At 38.0% G+C, this 15,454-nt stretch overlaps 1 protein-coding gene across 1 annotated transcript in view; it reads right to left on the bottom strand.

Moving 5' to 3' along the window:
- Positions 1-15,454, bottom strand: part of FBXL13 (F-box and leucine rich repeat protein 13) — a 203,791-nt gene that overhangs the window by 73,117 nt on the left and 115,220 nt on the right. The gene's annotated exons all lie outside the window — the stretch shown is intronic.

Consider the following 15,454-nt stretch of genomic DNA (forward strand, 5'->3'; position numbering starts at 1 on the left):
CAAACTTCGTCATTCTGGCCGTTGAGGCGTCCAATTCTCCAGTACTCAGTGGACCTGTCTGCTCTTTGTCCGACCTTGTAACCTTTCTCCACCTCTTTTTTCATCTAATCAAGCCTTAGCTATTCCTTAAGTCCCAGTGACTCCAGCCCTATCCTGCTGCCTTTCTTCTCTCGCCCTTACAGGTCTATAACTATTTTAGCATATAACATTCCTATAATTTGTGCATGTTATATTTCCCCCAAGGAGATGATCTTATACTCTCTTTCTTTTAGACTTCTTACTGTGTTGAATAACGATCAGGGGATGGATGAATTAAATTTAGGAGTAAGACAAAGTCTGGGAAAGAGTACAGAATTTGGCTACAGACAAGATTGAAAATGATTCAAAGTTGAAGGTAAAACACAAGCAAAGGCAGAGCAGTGGGAGCCCTGGGCTTAGATGGTGTGGCAAGATCACCCTTGGGACGAATAAGAAAAACTTAGTAGGTAAAGAGGGAGGAAAAACTAATGAAAGACCCATAAGACAAAAATTAGGTATTTCATATTGTACTGCCATGGATTCTTGAATAAGTTTTCCATAAGTACTCACAGAGAAAAGTCCAGGGGAGATAAATTAACATTGTAAATCTGGAGAACAGAGGACAGGGAAAGAATGCTGGGCTTGCAGCCAGCAGAGCTGGGTTTGAGTCTATCTCTTTCTCACTTATAACAAAAGGCAACTCAACCTGTCTGATGCTTAGTTTTCTCATCTATAAAATGGGTATAATAATACTTATTTTAGGAGATTCTTGAGAAAACAGAGTCGTGTATATAAAAGTGGTTAATTAGCATGATACCTGGTATGTGCTTCGAGTACTAGTTTTCCTGTTACTGTTCTTCTGGGCATATTGTGAGCTCACTGAAAAATAAAGATTCAAGAACTAGAGGTAAAAGACCTTGAAAGATCATTCTAGTGTATCCCTCACACCATAAGTATGACGAAATGGTATTTAGAGAAGTTGGGTGATTTGAGAATAGATTCCTTATCTATTCCTCATTGTGTGTCCCCATGCTGGACATGGTGCCACACACAGAGTGGGTGCTCCATAAGTGCTGAATGAATGAACAGATGTTCTTGAGTCACACAGTCAACGACAGAGCCAAGGCCAGAGACCATTTCTCCCCATAATGAATAACTCCAGATCCAGGGATGGGAGCAGTTGTTTTTCACAACACTTCTAAATTTCTCCCCTTATCTCAGCCGTAGTGTATTGCCCTGCTTCCCCAATGACTAAGCAGAATCTGCCTGCAATGCAGGAGACACAGGTTCAATCCCTGGGTTGGGAAGATCTCCTGGGGAAGAAAAGGGCAACCCACTCTAGTATTCTTGCCTGGGAAATGTTATGGATAGAGGACCCTAGCAGGCTACAGCCCATGGGGTTGCAAAAGAATCAGATACAACCTAACAACTAAATAATAACAACAACAAGTTTATTACCCTAACACTTGTATCTCTAATAATGGCTTCCCAAAAACAAGTAAAAAACTTTTTCTCTCTTGCTGTCTTGGAAACATGTTCATGACAAGATTTCCTGAACAAGGGGGAAAAAGTGATAGCAGAAATCAGCCACAGCTGAGTGGTTCCTTGTAATGCAGCCAAAAACTGGGTGGTATCAACCAATAAGATTGTATCCAGGAAAGGAAGGGGGAGGGGCAGGGAGACCTCTGAGAAAAGCTTTTCAGTTTTGTCCTGGCATGAAATGCTTAGTTCTGTACATAGTTTATTTTAGAATATCCAAAAAGATGCTTGGCTGATATTTTATGACTCAAATATTCCTGCCAGAATCTTTTAGGCCAACCAACTATTAGTTGTCCTTTCTCTTCACTGAAGTAATGAGGATACAAGCCTAAAATTAAAGATTCCTCTCTAAGAGAGAAAGCAAACTATTTCACCATGGTAAAATACTGGGTTTTGCCACATCTGATATCTGTGCATTTTCTTTATAGGATTTTTCTAAAATTTGGGGTCGGATCTCTTTTTGTTTACTTTTGAGGTAATTTTGGCTTCAATTTGGACAACTGGAGCCCTGCCACACTGCTGTTTTCTGGTTAAGCTCCCATTGGTTGAGAACTTGGGGAAGTCGGCCACACCAGTGGTGTTCCAGTCTCAAATCCCAGCAGACAGCTACTGCTGCTAAGAGGGGCAAAGAAGCCTTGGTGCTCACAGGGAAGTTCTCTCCATCTGCCTCTGGCTGGGTCTCAGCACAACAGGACAGAGTGGTCTGTGAAGGAAATGAGCTCTCAGTGAGCCACATGAAAAGAAGACCAAAGTGCTGAGCAGCACAATCTAGCTCAGATCCCTCCTCAGTGAGGATCACATCTTACCGAGCTCCCATTTTCCAGTCCTCCTTTGTCTCTGAATCAGTTAGCTCAACAACACAGAAAAAGAGATATATGTAGGGTGAGACCCTCGATGACAGAAACACCCATCTTAGGTAGACATAGCCCATGTTGTGTTCCTGTACCATTTTCAGCTGTTCCTCTCATTCTCACCAGCACTATAACCAATGGCTAATGAGTAATGTGATGACTTCAGTCTTATACATATATCCTTCACAATCTCTTGATGACCTCAAAGAAGCCTGACTTAGCAAGTGGAATGAACTGTTGGAAAGAAGGATTTCTCCCAAAATATTATGGAACATTTTGTTTTATTGCATTCAAATGTGCCTCAGGCTTCAATAGCAACACTTCCCAGGATCTGTGTTAAGAGAGCTTGATAGGCTTTCAAATATTATGTCTTCTGTGGTGGTAGGATAAGAGACCTAATTATTATACCTACCAATCTCTCTCTTTGCCTGTACCTGTACTTTCCAGCCTATATATTCTTCATGGCCACTCCCGCCTCTATGTTCACTAATGCACTTCTCCCAGGTAGCTCTGGACGAAGCTTCGGGTAGAGCTGTCTCTTTCTCTTACATCTCAGAGCACCAACAACCAGAGCCTTCACGTCGCATTGTGCACCTTCTGCCTTGTATAATAATTCCAGGTGTGCACATGTGTAATATCCCTGCCCATCTTATCCATCAGGCCCTTTACAACACCGTGCTGGGAGCAAAGTATGATGCAACAACATCTTGTTAATAGGCCAAGTAGTTGTCAAGTAAATTGTGTGTAGAATGTAAATTAGAATTAGTAGTTCTAAAGTGGAGAGGGGGGCCATGGTCAATATCATCCTTTGTTAAAGATTGTCATATTTATCTAAGAACATTGAACAGCCAAAAAAAAAAAAAACTTTCATTTTTCAGTGTGAGTAAGGAAAATAAAACTAAAGCACAAGATTAGTGAAGCCTGCAGATACCAGGAAGGCAAGCATAGGTGCCAACTCTGCAGGTATGTACTCACGGCACAATGACTGAGGACTGTGACCTGCAGAAGCAGGCTGACCCTTCCGAAACTCTACCATTCTTGTCTGGAGTATACTACATAGTTCTCTTCTTCACCCACTGGCCAATTACTTACAGCTTCCCCTGTGCTGTAATGGAGGCTTATCTCCTTTTAAATCAAGAGAATCACAACTACAATACTTTCTTCTTAAAACACAATGATCCACAGAGCTCCTTTGTCTAGATTTATTGAGTTAGATGGAGGCTTTACAACTACAGTCCTAACCACAGGCTTCACCCAGATCCAAAGAACTAAAGCAGAGTTTTATGAGCAGTTCATGAAATTCTGTGTGTAAGCCATTTGCTATGATAGGGAAAAGAGAAGAAACTGAAATAAGTTTAGTTTTTCAGAAAACATTACAATTTTTTCAAGCCTATTTTCAGGAGGGGGTAATATGATCTGAGTCCCCTGAGACTCATCATTTTATCATCCGATTCTTCAAGATCTAAAAATTGTTGCCAGATGTTTTATTTTTTACTACTTAATGTAATAAACATCCTTAAATATTTTGGCTACAGAGATTACATTAATCTATGGATACTAAACAATAGGCTTTTGTTTTATTTCTTCATTTTTTATTTCAATGCGGCTTGTATTAAGTTGCATTCAAACTAATAATTATGACAACCATTTAAATGTATGAGTCTTAATAAGATTCATAAAATTTTTCATAATTTCTTCAATATTTTTTTCCCAATACAGGTTGAAGTGTGATTCAGAAAGGACACAAAACATTGCTTTAACAGGAAAACTGAGGCCCAAGACCTGACCCAGAGAAGCAGAAATTGCACTGTGACTTCTGATTCATGCCTGCTTTTCCACTACAACCCCTCCTGAGTGATGACACTTAAGACCATATAACATTTTTCTCAAATACAAAATTTAAATGCAGCAATAATTTCTTTATCATATACAATATATAGCACTTTATAGTTTTACAAATGATAGTCTAATGGCTCAACAAAGGACAGAAATGGTATGGACCTATCAGAAGCAGAAGATATTAAGAAGAGGTGGCAAGAATACACAGAAAAACTGTACAAAAAAGATCTTCACAACCCAGATAATCACGATGGTGTGATCACTCAGCTAGAGCCAGACATCCTGGAATGTGAAGTCAAGTGGGCCTTAGGAAGCATCACTATGAACAAAGCTAGTGGAGGTGATGGAATTCCAGTTGAGCTATTTTAAATCCTAAAAGACGATGCTGTGAAAGTGCTGCACTCAATATTCCAGCAAATTTGGAAAACTCAGCAGTGGCCACAGGACTGGAAAAGGTCAGTTTTCATTCCAATGCCAAAGAAAGGCAATCCCAAAGAATGCTCAAACTACCGCACAATTGCACTCATCTTACATGCTAGTAAAGTAATGCTCAAAATTCTCCAAGCCAGGCTTGGGCAATATGTGAACCATGAGTTTCCAGATGTTCAAGCTGGTTTTAGAAAAGGCAGAGGAACCAGATATCAAATTGCCAACATCTGCTGGATCATTGAAAAAGCAAGAGAGTTCCAGAAAATCATCTATTTCTGCTTTATTGACTATACCAAAGCCTTTGACTGTGTGGCTCACAATAAACTGTGGAAAATTCTGAAAGAGATGGGAATACCAGACCACCTGACCTGCCTCTTGAGAAACCTATATGCAGGTCAGGAAGCAACAGTTAGAACTGGACATGGAACAACAGACTGGTTCCAAATAGGAAAAGGAGTACATCAAGGCTGTATATTGTCACCCTACTTGTTTAACTTATATGCAGAGTACGTCATGAGAAATGCTGGGCTGGATGAGGCACAAGCTGGAATCAAGATTGCCAGGAGAAATATCAATAACCTCAGATATACAGATGACACCACCCTTATGGCAGAAAGTGAAGAAGAACTAAAGGGCCTCTTGATGAAAGTGAAAGAGGAGAGTAAAAAAGTTGGCTTAGAGCTCAACATTCAGAAAACTAAGATCATGGCATCCGGTCCCATCACTTCATGGCAAATAGATGGGGAAACAGTGGCTGACTTTATTTTTCTGGGCTCCAAAATCACTGCAGATGGTGATTGCAGCCATGAAATTAAAAGACGCTTACTCCTTGGAAGGGAAGTTATGACCAATGTAGACAGCATATTAAAAAACAGAGACATAACTTTATCAACAAAAGTCCATCTAATCAAGGCTATGGTTTTTCCAGTTGTCATGTATGGATATGAGAGTTGGACTATAAAGAAAGATGAGCCCAGAAGTAATGATGCTTTTGAACTGTGGTGTTGGAGAAGACTCTTGAGAGTCCCTTGGACTGCAAGGAGATCCAACCAGTCCATCCTAAAGGAGATCAGTCCTGGGTTATCATTGGGAAAGACTAATGCTGAAGCTGAAACTCCAATACTTTGGCCACCTCATGAGAAGTGTTGACTCATTTGAAAAGACCCTGATGCTGGGAAAGATTGAGGGCGGGAGGAGAAGGGGACGACAGAGGATGAGACGGTTGGATGGCATCACCATCTCAATGAACATGAGTTTGGGTAAACTCCGGGAGTTGGTGATGGACAGGGAGGCCTGGCGTGCTGTGGTTCATGGGGTCACAAAGGGTTGGACACGACTGAGTGACTGAAATGAACTGAACTGAATGGTTGAGAGCCTGGTCTTCAGAATTAGATGGATCAAGGTTCTAATCTTTGTCCAGACATTTTCAATGTGACCATAAGCAAGTTACTTACCCTGTTGTGGCATCATTATAAGTGGAGATAGCTTATATTAGCTTGCAAGAGCAGGTTGTTAAAATTTTAGGAACTATGCAAGCCAGTTGTTAAACACAGCTGCTAAAAAATTAAAACATATAAACTTAAATAAGCCATATTAACAAATGTAGTGAATACCCAAACTTATGACTTTATAATTATTTTACTATTATGTTTTATCATTATCTATGCTCTTGAAGATATGTATGTTTATTAGATCTGTGTGATGACAGTATTACATAGCACACATTTCTTCCTTTCTCACTGTTCATTGACCTCTGTTAGCTTGAATAGGCCCTGGTGAGAGTATTTACAGCATGGAAATTAGCAACCACGTAATTCAGGAATTTGCCTGTTCCTTCTCAGGTGTTAAATGTTTACCAACACACTAGTGCTCAGTTTCCACATCTCAAAAATGGGAATAATAATACACACCTCATATAGTTATTTATAAATATTAAATGGGATAATAAATGCAGAGCACATACCTCAACATCTAGTTCATAGTCAATACCCAACAAATGGTACCAATTTTTATTGTTGTTTAGTCGCTAAGTCATGTCCAACTGTTTTGCAACCCTATGGACTGTGGCCCTCCAGGTTCCTCTGTCCTCTGTCCATGGAATTTCCCAGGCAAGAATACTGGAATGGGTTGCCATTTCCTTCTCCAGGGAATCTTCCCAACCCAGAGATTAAACCCTGCATTAGCAGGCATAATTTTTTACCACTGAGTCACCAGGGAAGCCCACCAATTATTAGTGCCATCCATTCAAATATAGAATAAGGTAAAATATAAGTAAATTATAATTTTGAATTTAGCTGTTACCAATTCATTTTGGTACATAATCTCTTTATTCACAGCTGGCTTAGCTGGTCACACAACTCTTACTATTCCAATTACCCTCTATTGATAAACTGCCAAATCTGTACCTCCATTCCCAGCTCTGCTGCAAGGACAGGACTTCCACTCTCAAGTAGTTCTTGCCATTGACAACTAGATGTATCACAGGAAGCTCAAATTCAGCTTTTCCAAAATAAAATTCATTATTCTTTTCCCCCACTCATACTCCTTCTTTAGTTATCTTAGTTAATCATCTTATAGAAACACAAAATCCTAAAGCTGAAAAAGATCTCAGAGATCTAGCCTAACCTAGCCATTCTACAAAAGAGCTGAAGCAGAAAAACCAAGTAACTGCCCAGGGTTGCACAGGTGCTTATGTGGCATAGCAAAGGCTAGATGGGGGTCTCTTAACTTTAGTTTGGGGCTCCATTCACCAACCCAGTGCCTTCTGCTTATGAGGCAGAGAGAATGAGATTGCTCTGCTTATGCAATCTCTGTTACATTTGGCTAATACATTCATCTCTGGAGGTGCCTCCGCAGCTTTCTCCCACTTCTACCACAAACCCCAGCAGTGAATAAGTAAGACCTTCCATGATCTTTCCCTCTCTGAAAGGGGAGGTTGGAATTTATGTAGCGTACGGAGAACTGAAATGACCTTAGAATCCTCCAGTTTGCAGTTTACACAGTCCACCTTTAAGATTCCTGAGTCTCAGAGAGATTTAATAGTATAAGAACTACTGATAAACATCTGTTGCTGTATTGAGTATTCTAATCATTTGAACATTTCTGGGATGCTATCCCTTTTCATTTCTGTTGACTTGTATAATAACTGAAAAACAGTTGATGAAACCATAACTTTCACTGTAATATTTTGTAGTTTCCTAGGCTCTTTTCTCCCAGTAAATCTGAAGAAATATCGGGCTCAGCTCTTACCAAGAAAAGATAATCAGACCTTGCTCTAGCAAGTTACCAAGTTCTCAGACACCTAACAAGTGTCCTGAGCTTCTACCTGAAGAACTTCGCTAACCATGCTCTGAAATCGGCTGCAGTTTCTTTCATTCATTCATGAAATGTTGATCAAAGTCTTACTATGCGTCAGGTATTTATGATATGCCAAGGATACAGATACAGATAATTAGGCTCAATCCTGGCCAGCAGGAGCTCACAGTGGGGCAGAGAGCAGACAAATAAGCAGACCATCAAATACATAGAGAACACTTAGTGGAAGTGGGATGAAGAAATCTTAACCCAGATGGGTTAGGGGAAAGGTGGGGTCAGTGAAGGGTTCCTGGAGAAGGTTGTCATTGAACAGAGCCTCAGAAGCTATATGAACGTTAACCTGATGAATGGGAAAACGAGACAATATGAGGGTATTTAGGCAGAAGGCAAAAAGTGAGCCTAGTGAAAGTATTTAGGCTGGATGGAAATGAAGAACAAAGGATCAGAGAGGCAGAAACTATCATAAGCCCTCTTGCTCTCTGGTTTAACTTTAAGCTGAAAATCTTAAATCTGTACCTTGGTCCAAACTACCCCCTCTTCATCTGGATCCTTTTCCCACTCCATGTTCAGGGTTACTGGTTTTCTGGACATTTGGGTTTCATCCTGAGATTGGCTACAACCCAGCCTTCATTACCAGCACAACTGTGGTCACTCTATGCATAACTTTTTATATAATGCCATAATCCACTGCTAAACACAATTGGAGAGGCATTAAATATGTAGGAAAACTGGCTACCCAAGGCAGTATCAACATGAGAACCCTTGAAGTAACACACAAACAGAGCAGAGGGTAAAGGAAAAGCATAACCGGTGATCTGCCCTCCTAATCGGCACTTTCTCACGTACACATAGGGTAGATTTATCCTTTCCATTAAAACTGTAACTCCTACCCATATTTCTTGAGATTTTGAAAGAAACAAGATCTTACAGAGCTCTGATATGAACATGGAAAACTAATGTGGATCTCTTTGGAGCATTTTGGCTGATACCTTTTAGTCATGTCTTCATTCATTAGGGGCATATATTAGATAGACGGGCTTCCCTGATAACTCACTTGGTAAACAATCTGCCTTCAATGCAGGAGACCCTGGTTTGATTTCTGGGTCAGGAAGATCCCCTGGAGAAGGGAAAGGCTACCCACACTAGTATTCTGGCCTGAAGAATTCAGTCTGGCCCCTGTACAGTCCATGGGGTCACAAAGAGTTGGACATGACTGAGCAACTTTCACTTTTCATGAGATAGAATAAAACTAGGTGAGAAGCTGTACAGATATAGCTGCAGAGTGTTGCAGGCAAGGAAAACAGCCTGTGCAAAAAACCCGGAAGCAAGAGCTTGTATGTTGAAAGAACATCAAGGAAGCCAGTGTGGCTGGAGAGGAGTTGGTAAGAGGAAGAATAATAGGAAATGAGGTCAGAGAGACAGTTAGGGAAGGAGGCAGATTACACAGGGTCTTGAAGGTCCTTTCAAGGCTTTTGTTTTGTTGAGCAAATACGAAGACTTGCCAGGCATTTGAACTGAGGGAGTACATTGACTTCTGTTTTCAGAAGACCATTCTAGGTGCTACTTGTTGAAAAGAAACTTAGAGGTTGAAGTGAAAGCAGAGAGACCAGTTAGGAAGCTGTCACAATAATCCAGGCAAGAGATGATGGATTGGATGATGACTTGGATTTGAGTAGTAACTGTAGAAATGGTGAGGAGTGGTCAGATCCTGGATAGATTCTGAAGTGATAGTCAACTGGACTTCCTGGAAGAGTGCACGTGGAATGTGAGAAAAAGAGGAGTTAAGATTGCCATATTAGTTGGCTAGGTATGCTGTAACAAAGCCACAAACTGGTGGCTTAAACAAGAGCAATTTGTTGTCCAGCAGTTCTGGAGGCTAAAAGGTCCAAGGTCAGTGTTAGGGGTGTTGGTTCATTCAGTGTGAGGGAAGGATATGGTTCAAGCTTCTCTCCTTGGTTTCTAGATGGCTGTCTTCATGTTTCCATGGCACTGTCCAGTATGCATATGTTTGTGTCCAAATTCCCCCAAATTTTATAAAAAAAGGACATCAGTCGTACTGGATTAGGGCCCACCCTAATGATATCATCTTAACTAATTTCATCTGCAATGACATTATTTCGAAGTAAGTTCACATTCTAAGATACTAGGGGTTAGGAATTCCACATATTAATTTGGAGGGGATACAATTCAATGTGTAACAGATGAATTCAAGACTCTTGGCCTAAGCATCTGTAAACATGGAGCTGTCATTAACTAAGACAGGGAAGGCCAAAGGAGGAGCAGGAATTATCTTTTAGAGCAGAGACTTTTTTTTAAGATAGGAATCTAAAATTTGAGAGAGAAGTCTGGATTCAAGATACATATTGTCTATCATTAAATGTATCTATGTGCATATGTGTGCGTGTGTATGTATATAAATGTACACACATATATACGTGTATTCTCTATATAACATATATATACACATGCTCATACACGTATATACTCCTATAAGCATATATACTTATATATGTATATATGCATATATAAACATACTCCTATGTACATACATGTATTTGTATATGTGCATGTGAACATATATTTGTGTGTGAATATTATACATATATGATTTTATGTGTGTGTGTGTGTGTGTGTATTTGTCATTGTAGGTGATATTTAAAGCTATAATCTGTTAATAGGTGACATCACCAAGGGTGTGATGAGAAGAAAAGTAGACCCAAACTGAACCTTGGGGCTCTCTGTGATTAAGAGGTTGAAGAAAAGAGGTGACTTAGAGAAGCACCTTAAGAAACATTGTCAAAAATAGAAAAAAGAGTGAGAGCTATAGCATAATATAATTTATGAGAATTAATATCCACACACAGAACCACAATATAAGAAATAAAAAATACATTAATATATGTATATTAATGTATTCTTTTTTGTTGCTAGAGGAAGACTTCCATGTTTTGCTCATTTTTTAATTGAAGTACAGTTGAATTACAATATTGTATTAGTTTTAGGTGTATAGCATAGTGATTTAGTTTTTTTGCAGACTATATTCCATTATAGGTTATAAAATACTGGGTATAATTCCTGTGCTACACAGTAAATCCCTGTTGCTTATCTATTTTATGTATGGTATTTTCTATCTGTTAATCCCATACTCCTAATTGGCCCCTCCTGCCCTCCCCTCCCCTTTTGTAACCATAAGTTTGTTTTCTGTGTCTGTGAGTCTGTTTCTGTTTTGTATATACACTTATTTTTGTATTTTTTTTTAGATTCCACATATAAGCTATAACATACAGATTTCTCTTTTCTCTGACTTATTTTACTATATATATATGTAATATACATATAACATATATGTGTGTGTGTGTGTGTGTGTGTGTGTATTTGTATACATAAAATTGTTATAGTACCTAAAGAGTTCTGAATGGGTTCTGCTAAGGTCATGTTCTTCCTGGAAAAATTGTAGCAATTGCAGATGGAACTTAAGAATGTCTAGGCCTGGGCCAAATGATAGTGGCCATTGGAAAACACTGTTAATAGTCTAAAAATAATATCTAATAGTAGCTAAGCATTTCCTATATGCAGCCATCATTGTAAGCCTCTTATATGTGTCAAATCATTTAATTGATACAAAACACAGGTAGTCACTATTAAGAGCATTTTCCCCCTCTCATAGATAAGGTTAAGGTATACAGAAAGATTAGGACCTGCCCCAGCCCCATACCTATCAAATAGCAAACTCAGGATTAAAATGCAGGTACCCCAGAACCCATTTTCCCAATTACTGTGGTATGTTACTTTCACGATGTCATGAACCACATCCTCAGAACCACAAGGGAAGGGAGAGGAGTGGTTCCTTGAAGCAGAGAATTAGATGCAAAGGAAAACTACCAACATCTCATATAGTGGTTCATTAGTTTCACTTATTTAACTAAACATTAATCCAAATATTCAACAAGCATCTGATAAACATCTACCATGAGTTAGGTCACACATCATTCCTTAAGACGTATAAAAAGATGAATCCATTCACTGTCACCAAATGTCTCCCAGATCATAAATTACAAAGGAGCACAGGAAAAAGTAACTTCTTTACATGATAAAACCATTTTGTCTCCAAAGAGTCTTACCACATTGTATTTAAATATGGTTTTTAAAAAATCATTTTATGGTATAAGCTTAGATTTTATAACTTTGAGTAAATAGTAAATATAAAAGCAAACAAATTAAATTTGTTTGACTGATTCAGCCAGAATCATTTTGTTAAATGAATGTAGTTTTTTTTTTAAGGAAAATGTTGCACTCAGGCTCTGAAGAAAAATTTTTTAGAAAAATATGCTAATAGGCTTTATTTTTTAACACCAACTGTGTTAGGAACTTAAGTTACATTATCTCCAATATTCCCCAGTTTGAAAGAAAAATTTTAATTACTTTGAAAGATATTTTAACAATGGCAGCTTATTGAGATAAAAATGCTATCATTCAACAAATATTTATTAAGTGCCTGTATATGGCTTAACTTTGCCTGGAAATCAAAGAAATACAAATTGAAAATATAAAATAGCATATTCAATGTTGAATTGACAAGTTTTTTATATAGAATATATTTATGGGATTGGGAATACATGTAAATCCATGGCTGATTCATATCAATGTATGACAAACCCACTGGAAAAAAAAAATAATAATAAAAAAAAAAAACTATAAAAAAAAAGAATATATTTATGAAGATAAACTATTTTACATTCATCATAAATGTAAATCGGGAATCTTTGTAGAGCATGGACAACCTTAAAAATAACCTCTGATCATTTCATTTCTAAAAATTTGACAAACCCACTGGAAAAAAAAATAATAATAATAAAAAAAATAAAATAAAAAAAATAAAAATAAAAATTTGTACCCAAAATTACATACACATATGCTAAGATATGGCTACAATAATTTTCCTCAGAGATTATTTATGATACCCAAAAAAAGGTAGACCAGGAAAAAGAATTGTAAGCCAATAATGAATGGTTAAAATATAAATTGATGTTTTGATACAATGGAATCCTATATACCTATTAAAAGTAAAGTTACAGGAAAATATTTAATGGAATAAAGAAATGGAATAATGAAAGATATGTGTAGTATATAATCCATTTCAATTCAAAAGAATACTAGACATGCATAGCATAAAGACCCTAAAATTCTAGTAGTGTTGATTATTTCTGGGTGGTGAGTTTTCAGGTAATTTAATTTTTTTCTTTGCAGAGGATAGTGAGAGAGCTCACTGCAGCAGCCCTATCACAATTCAGGCCAAGAGGGAGCAGAGGTTCTTCCAAAGAGACGAAACTGGGCAGAGACATTACTTCAGCCACATCAAAGATGGTAACATGCAGGAGAACATGTAAGTGCTAGTATTCATTAGGAAATCAGTCATATAATTTAATGCACCCTACAGTGTTTATCCAGTCCGATAAGAATGTAGAATATTTCTAAAGCATATGTAATTGATTTTCACTTTTCTTTGTAGTTCTCCATCATCCAGTTATTTATTTTTTCTAACAAGTATGGTTCAAATACTTTCACAATATTGTATAAATACATCTTTCCTTTTTTGGGCAGCCATGGCTACATTAACATTTAGCTCTTGACATATTTTGTTTATGTTAATCCAGAGCTTCCAAAGACAGAGATGCTATTTTACTCATCACGGTGCCCGGTATGCAGCAGGCTCTCAGTAAACACCAATGAAAAACATTTAGTCATAAGCTTCTATTCTCAACTCTTTTTGTTTTATCAGGACATTTTGCCTTGGTCAAATATATTAACACATACCTTCATAGTGCAAAATTGCAAACATATAAAAAGAAACTACATTTTAGTTTCCAAGGGACTAACCTATAAAACCTGCGAATAGTCAGCTTTCCTTCTTTGAAACCATTTTGTATTGTCACACCAATGCAATTAGACCAGGTAGGGTGAAACTGTACTCATAGGTAGGTAGATGGAGCCAGGAAAGTAGATGAAACCTCCCCAGAAGACTTCATAAGTCCCTCGGGAGCAGTAACTTCCAAAATACACTTATTCGTCCGGAAGTTATAGCAGCAGCCATTGTTAACGTATCTATGGTGCATAATGAGCCCATTTCTTACAAAGTTTCAAATGGTAAAATTTCCAGTGCCTGACAACTAGGTTAAATCTCTGTTTGTTGATAAATTATTGAGTGAACAAAGGAAAATGGAATATAGATGAATAAAAAAACCCCTAACATTATTTTGCATGATGTGAAATACTAACATCACTGTAGTTTGAGAATTACAAATTCAGGATCAATTAGGAAACAAAATCTATTCTTGATACATTCAGACCAAACTCAAACACCTAAGACAGGCAGGCAATGCAGTGAAGTGGTAACTGTCCCAGAGTAAGTGCATGTTTGGACATTACTGAGTGGAGAAGAGGGTGGTTCACTGAGGAGAGGGCTCCATTTCAAGGGGGTGAGGCTGACTCTGTTCCAGCCCCTTTTACCATGTGGGAATGCAGGCCCAAATTTGCTAGTTCTTATGTATTTTTTTTTTTTAAGAGAAACTTGAAGTCTAGATTTTTATTTGAAAACTCCAAAATTCCAAATGTTGGCTCAAAATTTAAAGACAGACTGTATCTATATGTTTTGTATAAGTATCTGGCCAGAAGGTCATCAGTTTGAAACCTCTGACTTTGAGCTGTGTTTGAAAATATTTAACCTTAGGACATGTTTATGTGTGTTTGTGTGTCTATGCATGTGTTTGTGTTGTTGCTGCAATGAATACTTGGTGGAAACTGAGAAGAAAACAGAGTTAAGTCACACTGTGAGGAGGGTTCTGAAGCACTGAGGTGAGTTAGACACTACTATATATAAAATAGATAACTAATAAGAATCTAATGTATAGCACAAGAAACTCTACTCAATACTCTATAATGACCTATGTGGGAAAAGAATCTAAAAAAGAGTGGATGCGTGTATATGTATAACTGATTCACTTTGCTATACAGCAGAAACTAAACATTGTAAATCAACTATAGTCCCATAAAATTTAATTTTAAAAGAAGGACTAAAGGATGTATCTTTCAGGGAGAGATTGATCAGTGGGATGTGTCGAAAGCATATTGAGTTATTTCTGAGTTTGCAAATATTCTTCCTTTGTGATCAGGCCATCTGTGTTTGCTGACATTCATATCCAAGTTAGGCCCCCATCATTCCACAGGGACTGAGAGATACAGACACTCTCTCTCTTGATGATTACATATCAAAGGCTGGCTCCCAGGTCCTTGAGGAAGACATTCATGGGTTGGAAAACAGGTAAGAAACTTTTTAAGAAGTCGACATCTCAAAGGGAGCAAAAACAGAATGTACAACTGCACGTTTTCTAAGGTAAGAAAAAGGAGGTCAGGGATTCAGGGTCAGAAAGAAGCCTGTATGAAGTTTTGTCAATCTGGAGGGAACA

Source organism: Cervus canadensis, chromosome 3 (genome assembly GCF_019320065.1).
Source record: "Cervus canadensis isolate Bull #8, Minnesota chromosome 3, ASM1932006v1, whole genome shotgun sequence".
NCBI classification, from domain to species: Eukaryota; Metazoa; Chordata; class Mammalia; order Artiodactyla; family Cervidae; genus Cervus; species Cervus canadensis.